General features: G+C 38.8%; 1 protein-coding gene across 2 annotated transcripts in view; it reads left to right on the top strand.

Annotated features, from left to right (window-relative positions):
- LOC130297100 (deoxynucleoside triphosphate triphosphohydrolase SAMHD1-like) overlaps nucleotides 1-20460 on the top strand; it is a gene marked incomplete at its 3' end in the record, with an annotated part of 143592 nt that overhangs the window by 13817 nt on the left and 109315 nt on the right.

A 20460-nucleotide genomic window follows, 5' to 3' on the forward strand; every position in this document is an offset into this window, starting at 1 on the left:
CTTAGTAAATATGTTGAGATCTGTTGAGAAAATGTCGGGAATACGCCCCTTCTCCTGGCAGGCACACCCCTTTTTCTGGTTTCCTAAGAAAAATAGAGAGTTGGTTGAGTTTTTGAATTTTTTGGCACAAATTCTGGCACACAACCCAACAAGACAGGTTGGGTGTACAATGGTATAATCAGTGCCAATGTGTATGCTCCAAACCGGGACATTAGAGCCTTTATTACCACAATGGTTGAACAGTTGCTTTTGGATACGGTGTCTGTAAAGGTAGTACGAGGTGACTTTAACCCTGTATGCTCTGTAGCGGTTGACAAAGTTGCTCAATTGTCAAACTGATGGAATGAGCCAGGGATAGGATGTTACAATTATTTCTGTATGTGGCACATAGACACCGGTGTTTTGGACATCCTGATAGTAGGGATTTTTACGTACTTTGTCCATCGCGCACGCAAGAATCTTTTGGTCAGTGGTCCTCTGGTTCCAAGGGTCCAGTTCATGGAAATTATGGATCTTGCCACGCCCCCTCCATAAAGCTCTATGGGAGAGCCAAAGATTACTGAACACTCCAAACCCCCTGCTGCTGTGCCCTTCACATATGTTCAGGGGGCCTAATAGGGGGAAAAGAGCCAGGTTTAGTGCTTTTAAGTGATCTCCGTGCTGATCTTGGACCTTTGCTCTCCTTCATGGGTCATTGTAGTAGTTTTTTGGGATATTGTATAAATATCCGTGTGTTTGGTAGTGGCCATACGATTAAATATAATAGTATTGATCCCACATGGTCAATGCTGTTTTTTTTTGGTTTGTTTTTTTTGTCACATCACAACCCAGAAAGTTTTACAGAAAAAAGTCAAAAAGTCCTGATTACTCCAAGATGGTACTGATAAAAACACCAGGTCACGGAGCAAAAATTAAACAGTTCTGTAGACTAAAAATTTTTCAAATTAGTTAAACAAGCAGAGGAAAAATTAGGACTCCAAAAGAAAAAGGCAACGAGAACAAACAATAAAGGTACAAATGTAATATACTTTACCATAATACACTTCGAAAAGAAAATACAATATGTTATACTTTTGCAAGTCATTGTTTATTAGTCTAACATAGAACTGTTTTACTTTGTGTCAAGAAACAGCAAGTGTGTTGGCGCTGCTAGCTCCGCTTCCCGTGACTCCCTCTCTTACTTCAACTGTGGCTTATGTCAGTTTAAATAAGTAAAAGTGGTGGTGTTCTTGTGTTAAAATCCAGATTCATGAACAATGTCCAAACAAAGAAAAAACACAGGCGACTCACCAGCTCTTCATTGCTTCATCTTTTATTCTTAGGTTTGTGCAGATAAAGCGGCCCCGTGCCGCATCGGTTAGCTTGACGATGGTGCGTTCTGTGAACTTCAACAGATCTGTATTGTCTATCTCATATGTATTACAGGATAAAACACACAGCATTCGGCTCCGTTCTGGGGAGCTCTGTTTGCTGAGTATTGAAACAACTGAACATTTTGCTGAATTCTGCTGCAGAATTTTTCCACAGAATTCCACATGGACATTCCGCCCTGTGAACATGGCCAAAGCCTACAAAACCAGACAGACCCAATTAAAGTCAATGGGATCAGTGTGGACCCATTGGTGTTCATTGTGCAATGGATCCTTCAGCTCAGAGTCCTAAGCAGGCAAAAAATGTACTACAAGAGTGCAAAAGAGACAAAAACACTGCACTAAACGAAAGTAACCTAGTGACCATTCTAGAGACAAGTCAAGACAGAAAAATACCTGTTTTGTATAATGCCTGGGACCCACTGTATACATACACCAGCATAGGTTTCACATGTCATTGCTTCATCAGGAGGCCTTTGTTATACTTTGGTTGGCGATGGATTATTCGATTCCTCTTTTGTATTTTCTCCTATATGTGTGTTTTGAAGCCTGCATTTATTTTATTTATTTATATAGCGCCTACAGATTCCGCAGCGCTTACAATTATGGGGTACAAAGACAAGTATCAGACATAATATTACACAATAACTATTCAAATAAGAGGTGTGGGGATATGTTGAGGATATGTTGGGCCAATTAGAGACTGTTACAGGCCTGTCTGAAGAGATGTGTTTTTAGGCCACGTTTGAAACTATGGATGTTGTTGTTGAGTCTGAGGGATTGAGGGATAGCATTCCAGAGAACCGGTGCAGCACGAGTGAAGTCTTGGAGACGGGAGTGAGAAGTTCGGATTATAGAAGATGTTAGTGTGAGGTCATTAGCAGATCGGAGAGAACGTGTAGGATGGTAGACAGAGATGAGAGAGGAGATGTAGGGAGGTGCAGCATTGTGGAGAGCTTTGTGTGTGAGACTGAGGATTTTGTACTGTATTCTGGACTGAATTGGTAACCAGTGTAGTGATTGGCACAGGGAGGAGGCATCGGTGTAGCGGCTGGAGAGGAAGATGAGTCTGGCTGCGGCATTAAGGATGGACTGGAGAGGAGAGAGTTTGGAGAAAGGAAGGCCTATTAGTAAAGAGTTACAGTAGTCGAGGCGGGAATGAATCAAAGCAATAATGAGAGTTTTAACAGTTTCAATAGTGAGAAACGGGCGGATTCTTGAAATGTTTTTGAGATGCAGGTGACAAGAACGTGAAAGAGACTGAATATGGGGAGTGAAAGAAAGATCAGAGTCAAGTATAACTCCAAGACAGCGAGCCTGCTGCCCGGGAGTTATGGTAGTACCACATACCGAGATGGAAATGTCAGGGTTAGGTACAGTATCAGTTGATGGAGAAAAGACAAGAAGTTCTGTTTTCGAAAGATTTAGTTTCAGATATAAAGAGGACATGATGTCTGAGACGGCAGAGAGACAGTCACTGGTATTCTGTAGGAGTGCAGAAGCTGCATGCTTTTCTACTGCTTTTTAATATACTTTTTGTAAAGTGTTTGGTATCTGATGAAGTTTAATACATTTGTATTGTTGTTGGTGCCTTCTATTTTGGGGATTATAAAAAAAACAAAAATACATAAAATGGGTATGGCTGTACTTGGCTTGGCCATTTTACAGCAAAGTCAACAACGTAAAAATTAAACCTCCCAAAATTTGCAGAATTGCATTTTGGTTTTTGGGTATCCCACTAATTTTTCGGTTTCGCAGTACATTTTATGATAAAATTAAGGGTATTGTTTAAAAAGCACAAGTGGCCTTGCAAAAAATAAAAATTATAAAATAAAACCCCAGTGTGGCTGCTGTTGATAAGAAAATGTAAATTCAGTGCATTTCCATTACATTTGTATATTTTTTCTTAATAACAACATCTGACACCACAAGTACATTGTGATCTTGTTATTACGGGCTGGAAGGTTCTGACTCTCCTTTGAGGATTCAAGTTAAAACATGTCTCTCCTTATAAACCTATAACTAGTGGAGATACTCTACCATATCAACATCAACCTACGGGAAATATCAAGTCCACAAAGCACCATATACTAGATATTGTATCATAGAGTTTTGTTTTTTTCTTCACATAAACTGTATCAAAGTGAACAGTCACATTAAGATACCAAGACTACTTTATCTTGGCTTCAAGGGCCCATTCTTCAGAGCTCGTCTAACCACGTTGGTAACATTGATAAAATAAGATTTCTATTTATATTTTGCATATTTGTTGTTTGATGTCCTACCTATGTTATTCTGAATGTCCATTCAGATCACAGTAAGGAAGAACAGCGGGCTTGGGACTTTGCAATGGGGGTCCGAGTAATGGGAGCCCGATGATTATTCTTTTATTACTTTTCCTGGGGATAGGTGATAAATGTTTTCCATAGAATATCCACTTTAGAGCTCCTGGAGTGGACGGATTGATGATCAGGCATGTTGATCGTAGCCGGTCTTACTCCGGAGATCAATCACTCCTGAGACCCGCTGCAATTGTGAGTTATTAGCCAGGGGAATCGGTAGCCTTGCGCTTCGCTCCCTGGCTGGCGAGAGATCTGTACGTTTCCCTGCATAGAAAAGTTTATTCAGAGAAATGAACAATCTGATAACTGTCTGTGGAGCTGAGCACAATGCCGCTCCGCCCACGCGGGTCTTAGAAGTGACACCTGACACAATCAACAGCTTTTGACACGTCTGCTGAAGAGAGATTGCTGAGGGCAAAAGTGCACAAATACCCAATGCACAAAATATTTAGAAATAGAAGAATAAAGGTTCTTAGTCCAGGAACTTTTATTTACAGGAACCTACTCACTAACGTTTATAAACTAATCTTTATTGAACTTCATAGTATATCCAGTCTGATATATAGGTGGACACTGGCAACCCTTTTATGTTTTATATATATTTATATATTTTATATCAGGACTAACTGAGTACCCGGCGTTGCTTGGTTTGTCCTTCCTAATCCTTGTTGGGGAGGAAAATAAACAAAGGAGGAAACTTTTGACTTCATATCCTGTCCTCATATATTGTTATCATATCCCGTCCTCATATATTGTTATCATATCCTGTCCTCATATATTATCATATCCCGTCCTCATATATTGTTATCATATCCCGTCCTCATATATTGTTATCATATCCCGTCCTCATATATTGTTATCATATCCCGTCCTCATATATTGTTGTCATATCCCGTCCTCATATATTGTTGTCATATCCCGTCCTCATGTATTGTTGTCATATCCCGTCCTCATATATTGTTATCATATCCCGTCCTCATATATTGTTATCATATCCCGTCCTCATATATTGTTGTCATATCCCGTCCTCATATATTGTTATCATATCCCGTCCTCATATATTGTTATCATATCCCGTCCTCATATATTGTTATCATATCCCGTCCTCATATATTGTTATCATATCCCGTCCTCATATATTGTTATCATATCCCGTCCTCATATATTGTTATCATATCCCGTCCTCATATATTGTTATCATATCCCGTCCTCATATATTGTTATCATATCCCGTCCTCATATATTGTTATCATATCCCGTCCTCATATATTGTTATCATATCCCGTCCTCATATATTGTTGTCATATCCCGTCCTCATATATTGTTGTCATATCCCGTCCTCATATATTGTTGTCATATCCCGTCCTCATATATTGTTATCATATCCCGTCCTCATATATTGTTATCATATCCCGTCCTCATGTATTGTTGTCATATCCCGTCCTCATGTATTGTTATCATATCCCGTCCTCATGTATTGTTATCATATCCCGTCCTCATGTATTGTTGTCATATCCCGTCCTCATGTATTGTTATCATATCCCGTCCTCATATATTGTTGTCATATCCCGTCCTCATGCATTGTTGTCATATCCCGTCCTCATGTATTGTTGTCATATCCCGTCCTCATGTATTGTTGTCATATCCCGTCCTCATATATTGTTGTCATATCCCGTCCTCATGTATTGTTGTCATATCCCGTCCTCATGTATTGTTGTCATATCCCGTCCTCATATATTGTTATCATATCCCGTCCTCCTATCCTGACCTGTAATATGTGACCAGGTATTGAAATATCTCCAGCCGTTTGGAAGTTATGCAGTAACATATTTCCCATAGTTTTGTATGGGACTTTAAACATAAACCCCGCCCCTGGCAAATGGGGGTGAGTAAGGGTTAAATCACCTATCCTATGTTTGTTGGTGACATATAAGTAACATGTGGCCAAGTTTCATGTTAATATCTTTAGCCGTTTGGACGTGATGCTGGAACATATATACATACTCGCGTTGAATTTTATATATGTATATATAGAGTATTCTTATACCTTATCTCCTAACCACAAGGGCCCTGTGATGGGATATCATACTATAATTTTTATTCAATTCCGTTTTATTTACCACAACACAAATCCTTTCTTTCCCAATACCTATCCACTAGAAATGACTTTGAAGACTGTGCTTTCTTGTTAAATGTACGTCCTGCGGTTTTCCGGTCACCGCCACTCGCCGGGCAGTGATTCGAATGGGATGACTGCTGAAATTGTTCAGCAGGCATCCTGTGACATCACCCAGGGGGTCGATCGCCCAAAAAAATAAGGATGATCGTTGCTGTACGAGAAAGGAAGGAAAGGATTTGTGTAAATAAAACTGAATTGAATAAAAATATTAGTATGTTATCCCTATCACAGGGCCCTTGTGGTTAGGAGATGAGGTATAAAGTAAGAACACACTATCCTGATATATATTTAAAAAAAAAAAAAAAATATATATATATATATATACACACATATATATATATATATATATATATATAAATAAAATAAGAACACACTATCCTGATATAAAAAAATAAAAAAATATATAATATACTATAAAATAAGAACACTCTATCCTGATATAAATATAACATAAAAGGGTTGCCAATGTCCACCTATATATCAGACTGGATATACTTTGAAGTTCAATAAAGTTTAGTTTATAAATGTTAGTGAGTAGGTTCCTGTAAATAAAAGTTCCTGGCAGTGGTGCCACCCCTCCTATCTCTGAGATTGGTCAGTCAGGAACGATTGACCAATCGAGGGGTTCAAAGGTTAGTTCCCCCCGCTCTGCCCACCCATGGTAGTCCGGGCAGACTGGAGAACCAATGTGATGACTGAGTGGTGGCCCCCTAGCAGTTGCAAAAATACAACTCCTAGCATGTCCAGGCAGCTGTTGGCTGTCTGGGCATGCTGGGAATTGTAGTTTTGCAACATCTGGAGGGCCACAGTTTTAAGACCACTTCACAGTGGTCTCCAAACTATGCCCCACCAGCTGTGACAAAACTACAAGTCCCAACATGCACTTACAAATTTTTTATTTTCACATCCAACTTCAACGAAAATTTGTCAAACACCTGTGGGAAATTAACCCCTTAACGACCACGACCGCGGGGATCCGATCATCTAGCATGACAGCCGGAGGTCCCCTCACCTTGCTCCAGCCGTCTCCCGGGGTCTTCTGCTCTCATCTGAGATCGAGCAGACCAGAACAGAAGATCACCGATAATACTGAGCAGTGCTGTGTCCTGTGCATAGCACTGCTCAGTATAAGCAATCAAATGATTGCTATAGATAGTCCCCTATGGGGACATAAAAAGGGTTTAAAAAAAAAAAAAAGTTGAAAACTGTTTAAAAAAAGTGAAAAATCCCCTCCCCCAATAAAAATGAAAATTGTCAGTTTTTCCCATTTTACCCCCAAAAAGCGTAATTAAAAAAAAAATATAAACATATTTGGTATCGCCGCGTGCGTAAATGTCCGAACTATCAAAATATAATGTTAATGATCCCGTACAGTGAATGGCGTAAATGTAAAAAATTTAAAAAGTCCACAAATGCTTCTTTTGTCACATTTTATTAAAAAAATTAATAAATTATCTAAAAGTTTTATATATGCAAATGTGGTATCTAAAAAAGGTACAGATGACGGCGCAAAAAATTAGCCCTCATACCGCTCTATATACGGAAAAATGAAAAAGTTATAGGTGGTCAAAATAGGGCGATTTTAGATTACTGATTTTGTACAAAAAGTTTTAGATTTTTTTAAGCAGTACAAAAATATAAAATTATCTAGCCATGGGTATCATTTTAATCGTATTGACCCACAGAATACAGAACACCTCATTTTTACTGTAAAGTGTACAGTGTGAAAACAAAACCTTCCAAAATGTGCAAAATTTTGGTTTTCATTTAAATTTCCTCCCTAAAAAATTATTTTTGGGGGTTTGCCGTACATTTTATGGTAAAATGAGAGGTTTCATTACAAAGTACAATTGGTCACACAAAAAACAAGCCCTTATATGGGTCTGTACATGGAAATATAAAGGAGTTATGGATTTTAGAAGGCGAGAAGGAAAAAAACGAAAACGCAAAAATAAAATTGGCCTGGTCCTTGAGGTGAAAATGGGCTTTGTCATTAAGGGGTTAAAGGAGTATTCCAGTGAAAAACCTGGCTCCAGAAAGATTATCAGCTGCTGAAGTTGTGTAGTTCTTTGCAGTCTGACCACAGTGCTCTCTGCTGACACCTCTTTCTGCCTCAGGAACTGTCCAGAGCAGGAGCAAATCCTCATAGCAAACCTCTCCTACTCTGGACAGTTCCTGAGACAGACAGAGGTGTCAGCAGAGAGCACTGTGGTCAGACAGAAAAGAACAACTCAACTTCAGCATCTGATAAGTACTGGTCGGATTAAGATTTTTTTTAAAAATAGAAATAATTAAAAATCTGTAACTTTTGGAGGTAGTAGATATGTAAAAAATAGTTTTTGACCGGAAAACCCCTTTTAAGGCTCACTGTATCCCTTATGTTCATAGGGACTTCCTAAATGCAACATAGCCCCCCAAAATTCTCTCTCCAAAATTCCAAAGATGTTCCTTCTCTCCTGAGCCATGCTTTGCACCCGCAGAGCACTTTATTTCCACGTATAAGGTATTTCGATACTCTGGGAAAAATTAGGTTACAAATTTTACCGGGCTTTTTTTTACCCCTTGTAAAAGTGAGAAAAAAATGGGGCTGCAAGAACATGTTAGTGTAAATCAATTGAGATTGTGAGTTTTCTCCTCCACTTTTCTGCTATTCCTGTGAAACACCTAAAGGGTTAAACTTTCTGGGGTGCATACTTTGAGGGGTGCAGTTTTCATAATTGGGTCATTTATATGGGATTTCTAACATGAAGGCCCTTGAATTCATTTCAAAACTTAACAGGTCCCTGAAAAATTCAGATTTAGAAATTTCGTGAAAATTTGGAAAATTGCTGCTAAACTTTGAAACCTCTGATGTCTTCAAAAAGTAAAAACATGTTAACTTTATGATGCCAACATAAAAAAGATATATTGTTCAGATTTATCAAACTGTGAGAGAAAAAATAGAGAGATTTTCCTGCAGCAACCAATCACAGCTCAGCTTTCACTTTATCAGAGCTCGTTAGCTGAGCTGTGTTTGGTTGCTGTGAAAAAAAAATCACAATTTTTCTCTCTCACAGTTTAAAAAATCTGGGCCATTGTATATGTGAATCAATATATCATTAAGTCCATTTTCCTTTCAAGCAGAGAGTTGTAAAGCTAGAAAAATGCTAAAGTTTCAAAATTCTTATGAAATTTTGGAGTTTTTCGCACAGAAATAATGCAAGTATCAACCAAAATTTACCACTCCCTTAAAGTACAGGGTGGGCCATTTCTATGGATACACCTTAATAAAATGGGAATGGTTGGTGATAACTTCCTGTTTGTGGCCCATTAGTATATGTGAGGGGGGAAACTTTTCAAGATGGGTGGTGACCATGGCGGCCATTTTGAAGTCGGCCATTTTGAATCCAACTTTTGTTTTTTCAATAGGGAGAGGGTCATGTGACATCAAACTTATTGGGAATTTCACAAGAAAAACAATGATGTGCTTGGTTTTATAAAATGTGTTCAATGTGCTGCCCATTGTGTTGGATTGTCAATGCAACCCTCTTCTCTATATACTGCTATATACTACTATATACACCGCAGGAAAAATGCTAGCACAGGCTTCCAGTATCCGTATACACTGCTATATACTACTATATACACCGCAGGAAAAATGCTAGCACAGGCTTCCAGTATCCGTATACACTGCTATATACTACTATATACACCGCAGGAGAAATGCTAGCACAGGCTTCCAGTATCTGTATACACTGCTATATACTACTATATACACCGCAGGAGAAATGCTAGCACAGGCTTCCAGTATCTGTATACACTGCTATATACTACTATATACACCGCAGGAGAAATGCTAGCACAGGCTTCCAGTATCTGTATACACTGCTATATACTACTATATACACCGCAGGAGAAATGCTAGCACAGGCTTCCAGTATCTGTATACACTGCTATATTTCTCCTATATGTGTGTTTTGAAGCCTGCATGCTTTTCTACTGCTTTTTAATATACTTTTTGTAAAGTGTTTAGTATCTGATGAAGTTTAATACATTTGTACCATTGTTGTTGGTGCCTTCTATTTTGGGGATTATAAAATAACAAAAATACATAAAATGGGTATGGCTGTACTTGGCTTGGCCATTTTACAGCAAAGTCAACAACGTAAAAATTAAACCTCCCAAAATTTGCAGAATTGCATTTTGGTTTTTAGTTATCCCACTCATTTTTCGGTTTCGCAGTACATTTTATGATAAAATTAAGGTTATTGTTTAAAAAGTACAAGTGGCCTTGCAAAAAAAAAAAAAAATTAAATTATAAAATAAAACCCCAGTGTGGCTGCTGTTGTTATGAAAGGAAGGTGTTATTGAGACTTTAAAAAAAGCTTATATTTGTGCTCATAAATTCTGTAATTTCTCAGGGTCCTCCCTTCTTTGGTTTTGATGGTTTTAATAATGAGAAAAAAAAATTAAATTCTTACACTACACTTTCAGTGCATTTCCATTACATTTGTATATTTTTTTCTTAATAACAACAATAACAACATCTGACACCACAAGTACATTGTGATCTTGTTATTACGGGCTGGAAGGTTCTGACTCTCCTTTGAGGATTCAAGTTAAAACATGTCTCTCCTTATAAACCTATAACTAGTGGAGATACTCTACCATATCAACATCAACCTACGGGAAATATCAAGTCCACAAAGCACCATATACTAGATATTGTATCATAGGGTTTTGTTTTTTTCTTCACATAAACTGTATCAAAGTGAACAGTCACATTAAGATACCAAGACTACTTTATCTTGGCTTCAAGGGCCCATTCTTCAGAGCTCGTCTAACCACATTGGTAAAATGTATAAAATAAGATTTCTATTTATATTTTGCATATTTGTTGTTTGATGTCCTACCTATGTTATTCTGAATGTCCATTCAGATCACAGTAAGGAAGAACAGCGGGCTTGGGACTTTGCAATGGGGGTCCGAGTAATGGGAGCCCGATGATTATTCTTTTATTACTTTTCCTGGGGATAGGTGATAAATGTTTTCCATAGAATATCCACTTTAGAGCTCCTGGAGTGGACGGATTGATGATCAGGCATGTTGATCGTAGCCGGTCTTACTCCGGAGATCAATCACTCCTGAGACCCGCTGCAATTGTGAGTTATTAGCCAGGGGAATCGGTAGCCTTGCGCTTCGCTCCCTGGCTGGCGAGAGATCTGTACGTTTCCCTGCATAGAAAAGTTTATTCAGAGAAATGAACAATCTGATAACTGTCTGTGGAGCTGAGCACAATGCCGCTCCGCCCACGCGGGTCTTAGAAGTGACACCTGACACAATCAACAGCTTTTGACACGTCTGCTGAAGAGAGATTGCTGAGGGCAAAAGTGCACAAATACCCAATGCACAAAATATTTAGAAATAGAAGAATAAAGGTTCTTAGTCCAGGAACTTTTATTTACAGGAACCTACTCACTAACGTTTATAAACTAATCTTTATTGAACTTCATAGTATATCCAGTCTGATATATAGGTGGACACTGGCAACCCTTTTATGTTTTATATATATTTATATATTTTATATCAGGACTAACTGAGTACCCGGCGTTGCTTGGTTTGTCCTTCCTAATCCTTGTTGGGGAGGAAAATAAACAAAGGAGGAAACTTTTGACTTCATATCCCGTCCTCATATATTGTTGTCATATCCCGTCCTCATATATTGTTATCATATCCCGTCCTCATATATTGTTATCATATCCTGTCCTCATATATTATCATATCCCGTCCTCATATATTGTTATCATATCCCGTCCTCATATATTGTTATCATATCCCGTCCTCATATATTGTTATCATATCCCGTCCTCATATATTGTTGTCATATCCCGTCCTCATATATTGTTGTCATATCCCGTCCTCATGTATTGTTGTCATATCCCGTCCTCATATATTGTTATCATATCCCGTCCTCATATATTGTTATCATATCCCGTCCTCATATATTGTTGTCATATCCCGTCCTCATATATTGTTATCATATCCCGTCCTCATATATTGTTATCATATCCCGTCCTCATATATTGTTATCATATCCCGTCCTCATATATTGTTATCATATCCCGTCCTCATATATTGTTATCATATCCCGTCCTCATATATTGTTATCATATCCCGTCCTCATATATTGTTATCATATCCCGTCCTCATATATTGTTATCATATCCCGTCCTCATATATTGTTATCATATCCCGTCCTCATATATTGTTATCATATCCCGTCCTCATATATTGTTGTCATATCCCGTCCTCATATATTGTTGTCATATCCCGTCCTCATATATTGTTGTCATATCCCGTCCTCATATATTGTTATCATATCCCGTCCTCATATATTGTTATCATATCCCGTCCTCATATATTGTTGTCATATCCCGTCCTCATGTATTGTTATCATATCCCGTCCTCATGTATTGTTATCATATCCCGTCCTCATGTATTGTTGTCATATCCCGTCCTCATGTATTGTTATCATATCCCGTCCTCATATATTGTTGTCATATCCCGTCCTCATGCATTGTTGTCATATCCCGTCCTCATGTATTGTTGTCATATCCCGTCCTCATATATTGTTGTCATATCCCGTCCTCATGTATTGTTGTCATATCCCGTCCTCATGTATTGTTGTCATATCCCGTCCTCATATATTGTTATCATATCCCGTCCTCCTATCCTGACCTGTAATATGTGACCAGGTATTGAAATATCTCCAGCCGTTTGGAAGTTATGCAGTAACATATTTCCCATAGTTTTGTATGGGACTTTAAACATAAACCCCGCCCCTGGCAAATGGGGGTGAGTAAGGGTTAAATCACCTATCCTATGTTTGTTGGTGACATATAAGTAACATGTGGCCAAGTTTCATGTTAATATCTTTAGCCGTTTGGACGTGATGCTGGAACATATATACATACTCGCGTTGAATTTTATATATGTATATATAGAGTATTCTTATACCTTATCTCCTAACCACAAGGGCCCTGTGATGGGATATCATACTATAATTTTTATTCAATTCCGTTTTATTTACCACAACACAAATCCTTTCTTTCCCAATACCTATCCACTAGAAATGACTTTGAAGACTGTGCTTTCTTGTTAAATGTACGTCCTGCGGTTTTCCGGTCACCGCCACTCGCCGGGCAGTGATTCGAATGGGATGACTGCTGAAATTGTTCAGCAGGCATCCTGTGACATCACCCAGGGGGTCGATCGCCCAAAAAAATAAGGATGATCGTTGCTGTACGAGAAAGGAAGGAAAGGATTTGTGTAAATAAAACTGAATTGAATAAAAATATTAGTATGTTATCCCTATCACAGGGCCCTTGTGGTTAGGAGATGAGGTATAAAGTAAGAACACACTATCCTGATATATATTTAAAAAAAAAAAAATATATATATATATACACACATATATATATATATATATATATATATATAAATAAAATAAGAACACACTATCCTGATATAAAAAAATAAAAAAATATATAATATACTATAAAATAAGAACACTCTATCCTGATATAAATATAACATAAAAGGGTTGCCAATGTCCACCTATATATCAGACTGGATATACTTTGAAGTTCAATAAAGTTTAGTTTATAAATGTTAGTGAGTAGGTTCCTGTAAATAAAAGTTCCTGGCAGTGGTGCCACCCCTCCTATCTCTGAGATTGGTCAGTCAGGAACGATTGACCAATCGAGGGGTTCAAAGGTTAGTTCCCCCCGCTCTGCCCACCCATGGTAGTCCGGGCAGACTGGAGAACCAATGTGATGACTGAGTGGTGGCCCCCTAGCAGTTGCAAAAATACAACTCCTAGCATGTCCAGGCAGCTGTTGGCTGTCTGGGCATGCTGGGAATTGTAGTTTTGCAACATCTGGAGGGCCACAGTTTTAAGACCACTTCACAGTGGTCTCCAAACTATGCCCCACCAGCTGTGACAAAACTACAAGTCCCAACATGCACTTACAAATTTTTTATTTTCACATCCAACTTCAACGAAAATTTGTCAAACACCTGTGGGAAATTAACCCCTTAACGACCACGACCGCGGGGATCCGATCATCTAGCATGACAGCCGGAGGTCCCCTCACCTTGCTCCAGCCGTCTCCCGGGGTCTTCTGCTCTCATCTGAGATCGAGCAGACCAGAACAGAAGATCACCGATAATACTGAGCAGTGCTGTGTCCTGTGCATAGCACTGCTCAGTATAAGCAATCAAATGATTGCTATAGATAGTCCCCTATGGGGACATAAAAAGGGTTTAAAAAAAAAAAAAAGTTGAAAACTGTTTAAAAAAAGTGAAAAATCCCCTCCCCCAATAAAAATGAAAATTGTCAGTTTTTCCCATTTTACCCCCAAAAAGCGTAATTAAAAAAAAAATATAAACATATTTGGTATCGCCGCGTGCGTAAATGTCCGAACTATCAAAATATAATGTTAATGATCCCGTACAGTGAATGGCGTAAATGTAAAAAATTTAAAAAGTCCACAAATGCTTCTTTTGTCACATTTTATTAAAAAAATTAATAAATTATCTAAAAGTTTTATATATGCAAATGTGGTATCTAAAAAAGGTACAGATGACGGCGCAAAAAATTAGCCCTCATACCGCTCTATATACGGAAAAATGAAAAAGTTATAGGTGGTCAAAATAGGGCGATTTTAGATTACTGATTTTGTACAAAAAGTTTTAGATTTTTTTAAGCAGTACAAAAATATAAAATTATCTAGCCATGGGTATCATTTTAATCGTATTGACCCACAGAATACAGAACACCTCATTTTTACTGTAAAGTGTACAGTGTGAAAACAAAACCTTCCAAAATGTGCAAAATTTTGGTTTTCATTTAAATTTCCTCCCTAAAAAATTATTTTTGGGGGTTTGCCGTACATTTTATGGTAAAATGAGAGGTTTCATTACAAAGTACAATTGGTCACACAAAAAACAAGCCCTTATATGGGTCTGTACATGGAAATATAAAGGAGTTATGGATTTTAGAAGGCGAGAAGGAAAAAAACGAAAACGCAAAAATAAAATTGGCCTGGTCCTTGAGGTGAAAATGGGCTTTGTCATTAAGGGGTTAAAGGAGTATTCCAGTGAAAAACCTGGCTCCAGAAAGATTATCAGCTGCTGAAGTTGTGTAGTTCTTTGCAGTCTGACCACAGTGCTCTCTGCTGACACCTCTTTCTGCCTCAGGAACTGTCCAGAGCAGGAGCAAATCCTCATAGCAAACCTCTCCTACTCTGGACAGTTCCTGAGACAGACAGAGGTGTCAGCAGAGAGCACTGTGGTCAGACAGAAAAGAACAACTCAACTTCAGCATCTGATAAGTACTGGTCGGATTAAGATTTTTTTTAAAAATAGAAATAATTAAAAATCTGTAACTTTTGGAGGTAGTAGATATGTAAAAAATAGTTTTTGACCGGAAAACCCCTTTTAAGGCTCACTGTATCCCTTATGTTCATTGGGGCTTCCTAAATGCAACATAGCCCCCCAAAATTCTCTCTCCAAAATTCCAAAGATGTTCCTTCTCTCCTGAGCCATGCTTTGCACCCGCAGAGCACTTTATTTCCACGTATAAGGTATTTCGATACTCTGGGAAAAATTAGGTTACAAATTTTACCGGGCTTTTTTTTTTACCCCTTGTAAAAGTGAGAAAAAAATGGGGCTGCAAGAACATGTTAGTGTAAATCAATTGAGATTGTGAGTTTTCTCCTCCACTTTTCTGCTATTCCTGTGAAACACCTAAAGGGTTAAACTTTCTGGGGTGCATACTTTGAGGGGTGCAGTTTTCATAATTGGGTCATTTATATGGGATTTCTAACATGAAGGCCCTTGAATTCATTTCAAAACTTAACAGGTCCCTGAAAAATTCAGATTTAGAAATTTCGTGAAAATTTGGAAAATTGCTGCTAAACTTTGAAACCTCTGATGTCTTCAAAAAGTAAAAACATGTTAACTTTATGATGCCAACATAAAAAAGATATATTGTTCAGATTTATCAAACTGTGAGAGAAAAAATAGAGAGATTTTCCTGCAGCAACCAATCACAGCTCAGCTTTCACTTTATCAGAGCTCGTTAGCTGAGCTGTGTTTGGTTGCTGTGAAAAAAAAATCACAATTTTTCTCTCTCACAGTTTAAAAAATCTGGGCCATTGTATATGTGAATCAATATATCATTAAGTCCATTTTCCTTTCAAGCAGAGAGTTGTAAAGCTAGAAAAATGCTAAAGTTTCAAAATTCTTATGAAATTTTGGAGTTTTTCGCACAGAAATAATGCAAGTATCAACCAAAATTTACCACTCCCTTAACCCCTTAAGGACCGGAGGTTTTTCCGTTTTTGCATTTTCGTTTTTTGCTCCTTGCCTTTAAAAAATCATAACTCTTTCAAATTTACACCTAAAAATCCATATGATGGCTTTTTTTTTGCGCCACCAATTCTACTTTGTAATGACGTCAGTCATTTTGCCCAAAAATCTATGGTGAAGCGGGAAAAAAAATCATTGTGCGACAAAATTGAAAAAAAAACGCTGTTTTGTAACTTTTGGGGGCTTCCGTTTCTACGTAGTACATTTTTCGGTAAAAATGACACCTGATATGTATTCTGTAGGTCCATACGATTAAAATGATCCCCTACTTATATAGGTTTGATTTTGTCGGACTTTTGGAAAAAATCATAACTACATGCAGGAAAATTAATACGTTTAAAATTGTCATCTTCTGACCCCTATAACTTTTTTATTTTTCCGTGTATGGGGCGGTATGAGGGCTCATTTTTTGCGCCGTGATCTGAAGTTTTTAACGGTACCATTTTTGCATTGATAGGACTTATTGATCACTTTTTATTCATTTTTAAATTATATAAAAAGTGACCAAAAATGCACTATTTTGGACTTTGGAATTTTTTTGCGCGCACGCCATTGACCGAGCGGTTTAATTAATGATATATTTTTATAATTCGGACATTTCCGCACGCGGTGATACCACATATGTTTATTTTTATTTTTATTTACACTGTGTTTTTTTTTTATTGGAAAAGGGGGGTGATTCAAACTTTTAATAGGGGAGGAGTTAAATGATCTTTATTCACTTTTTTTTTTCACTTTTTTTTTGCAGTGTTATAGGTCCCATAGGGACTATAACACTGCACACACTGATCTCTTATACTGATCATTATTATCCCATAGGAGACTATAACACTGCACATACTGATCTCTTATACTGATCATTATTATCCCATAGGAGACTATAACACTACACACACTGATCTCTTATACTGATCATTATTATCCCATAGGGGGCTATAACACTGCACACACTGATCTCTTATACTGATCATTATTATCCCATAGGGACCTATAACACTGCACACACTGATCTCTTATACTGATCATTATTATCCCATAGGGACCTATAACACTGCACACACTGATCTTCTATGTTGATCACTGGTTTCTCATAAGAAACCAGTGATCAACGATTCTGCCGCATGACTGCTCATGCCTGGATCTCAGGCACTGAGCAGTCATTCGGCGATCGGACAGCGAGGAGGCAGGAAGGGGCCCTCCCGCTGTCCTGTCAGCTGTTCGGGATGCCGCGATTAGCCGCGGCTATCCCGAACAGCCCGACTGAGCTAGCCGGGAACTTTCACTTTCACTTTTAGCCGCGCGGCTCAGCTTTGAGCGCGCGGCTAAAGGGTTAATAGCGCGCGGCGCTGCGCGCTATTAGAGGCGGGTCCCGGCTTCACTATGACGCCGGGCCCGCCATGATATGACGCGGGGTTACTGTGTAAACCCGCGTTATATCAGAAGAGCAGGACCAATGACGTACCGGTACGTCCTTGGTCCTTAAGGGGTTAAAGTACAGGGTGGGCCATTTCTATGGATACACCTTAATAAAATGGGAATGGTTGGTGATAACTTCCTGTTTGTTGCACATTAGTATATGTGAGGGGGGAAACTTTTCAAGATGGGTGGTGACCATGGCGGCCATTTTGAAGTCGGCCATTTTGAATCAAACTTTTGTTTTTTCAATAGGGAGAGGGTCATGTGACATCGAACTTATTGGGAATTTCACAAGAAAAACAATGACGTGCTTGGTTTTAACGTAACTTTATTCTTTCATGAGTTATTTACAAGTTTCTGACCACTTATAAAATGTGTTCAATGTGCTGCCCATTGTGTTGGATTGTCAATGCAACCCTCTTCTCTATATACTACTATATACACCGCAGGAGAAATGCTAGCACAGGCTTCCAGTATCCGTATACACTGCTATATACTACTATATACACCGCAGGAGAAATGCTAGCACAGGCTTCCAGTATCTGTATACACTGCTATATACTACTATATACACCGCAGGAGAAATGCTAGCACAGGCTTCCAGTATACACTGCTATATACTACTATATACACCGCAGGAGAAATGCTAGCACAGGCTTCCAGTATCCGTATACACTGCTATATACGACTATATACACCGCAGGAGAAATGCTAGCACAGGCTTCCAGTATCTGTATACACTGCTATATACCACTATATACACCGCAGGAGAAATGCTAGCACAGGCTTCCAGTATCTGTATACACTGCTATATACCACTATATACACCGCAGGAGAAATGCTAGCACAGGCTTCCAGTATCTGTATACACTGCTATATACACCGCAGGAGAAATGCTAGCACAGGCTTCCAGTATACACTGCTATATACTACTATATACACCGCAGGAGAAATGCTAGCACAGGCTTCCAGTATCCGTATACACTGCTATATACGACTATATACACCGCAGGAGAAATGCTAGCACAGGCTTCCAGTATCTGTATACACTGCTATATACCACTATATACACCGCAGGAGAAATGCTAGCACAGGCTTCCAGTATCTGTATACACTGCTATATACCACTATATACACCGCAGGAGAAATGCTAGCACAGGCTTCCAGTATCCGTATACACTGCTATATACTACTATATACACTTCAGGAGAAATGCTAGCACAGGCTTCCAGTATCCGTATACACTGCTATATACTCCTATATACACCGCAGGAGAAATGCTTGCACAGGCTTCCAGTATCTGTATACACTGCTATATACCACTATATACACCGCAGGAGAAATGCTAGCACAGGCTTCCAGTATCTGTATACACTGCTTTATACCACTATATACACCGCAGGAGAAATGCTAGCACAGGCTTCCGGTATCCGTATACACTGCTATATACTACTATATACACTGCAGGAGAAATGCTAGCACAGGCTTCCGGTATCCGTATACACTGCTATATACTACTATATACACCGCAGGAGAAATGCTAGCACAGGCTTCCAGTATCTGTATACACTGCTATATACCACTATATACACCGCAGGAGAAATGCTAGCACAGGCTTCCAGTATCCGTATACACTGCTATATACTACTATTTACACCGCAGGAGAAATGCTAGCACAGACTTCCAGTATCCGTATAAACTGCTATATACCACTATATACACCGCAGGAGAAATGCTAGCACAGGCTTCCAGTATCTGTATACACTGCTTTATACCACTATATACACCGCAGGAGAAATGCTAGCACAGGCTTCCGGTATCCGTATACACTGCTATATACTACTATATACACTGCAGGAGAAATGCTAGCACAGGCTTCCGGTATCCGTATACACTGCTATATACTACTATATACACCGCAGGAGAAATGCTAGCACAGGCTTCCAGTATCTGTATACACTGCTATATACCACTATATACACCGCAGGAGAAATGCTAGCACAGGCTTCCAGTATCTGTATACACTGCTTTATACCACTATATACACCGCAGGAGAAATGCTAGCACAGGCTTCCGGTATCCGTATACACTGCTATATACTACTATATACACTGCAGGAGAAATGCTAGCACAGGCTTCCGGTATCCGTGTACACTGCTATATACTACTATATACACCGCAGGAGAAATGCTAGCACAGGCCTCCAGTATCCGTATACACTACTATATACTACTATATACACCGCAGGAGAAATGCTAGCACAGGCTTCCAGTATCCGTATACACTGCTATATACTACTATATACACCGCAGGAGAAATGCTAGCACAGGCTTCCAGTATACACTGCTATATACTACTATATACACCGCAGGAGAAACGCTAGCACAGACTTCCAGTATCCGTACACACTGCTATATACTACTATATACACCGCAGGAGAAATGCTAGCACAGGCTTCCAGTATCCATATAAACTGCTATATACTACCTATATACACCGCAGGAGAAATGCTAGCACAGGCTTCCAGTATCCGTGTACACTGCTATATACTACTATATACACCGCAGGAGAAATGCTAGCACAGGCTTCCAGTATCCGTATATACTACTATATACTACTATATACACCACAGGAGAAATGCTAGCACAGGCTTCCAGTATCCGTATATACTACTATATACTACTATATACACCGCAGGAGAAATGCTAGCACAGGCTTCCAGTATCCGTAGTTTCAGGTG

Source organism: Hyla sarda, chromosome 12 (assembly GCF_029499605.1).
Source record: "Hyla sarda isolate aHylSar1 chromosome 12, aHylSar1.hap1, whole genome shotgun sequence".
NCBI lineage: Eukaryota > Metazoa > Chordata > Amphibia > Anura > Hylidae > Hyla > Hyla sarda.